Genomic DNA, 690 nt, shown 5'->3' with positions numbered 1-690 from the left:
TATATATGCATGCATAAATACCTATTCTTATTATTTATCGACAGAACTTACAGAGTGACTCAAGTTTCGAGAGTTTCGTGCGCTGGCACTAACCAATACATACAAACATACATACATACATACATACATACGCATGCATGTGTATTTTTGTAATCTTACGTTTTACGTGTTCCAGTCATTAAACTGGAACCTTGCTGGGTTTAGTCAGCCTCGCATTTATTCTGTCGATAGGTTTTTGACGAACCGCTTGATAACGAGGACGTAAACAAACCAACAGAGGTTCTCAAGCAGTTGTAGAGGATAAACACACACACACATACATGTGCAGGCTTTATAGTGTAGTAAGATGTTTCCTTCTAAATGCATGGTTTTGTGTTCACTTCCATTGCGCGGCACCTAGTTTTCAAATATAGCCATGGGCCGACGAAGGCTTTTCTCTGTCCTCACTCATTCTCTCTCACACACACACACACACACACACACACACACACACTCTCCCGCTCTCTCTCTCTCTCTGTCTCTCTCTCTCTCTCTCTCTCTCTCTCTCTCACACGTACTATATATATATATATATATATATATATATATACTTTATTTAAAAGCAGCAAAAATATAACAAAAAAACCGTTACTCTGAGTTAAATAAAGCATATTACTCTACCTCTGGTATTTGAGTACTTTTTTTTCCACC

This window comes from Octopus bimaculoides, chromosome 16 (assembly GCF_001194135.2).
Source record: "Octopus bimaculoides isolate UCB-OBI-ISO-001 chromosome 16, ASM119413v2, whole genome shotgun sequence".
Lineage (NCBI taxonomy): Eukaryota > Metazoa > Mollusca > Cephalopoda > Octopoda > Octopodidae > Octopus > Octopus bimaculoides.
This window is presented reverse-complemented; position numbering follows the sequence as displayed.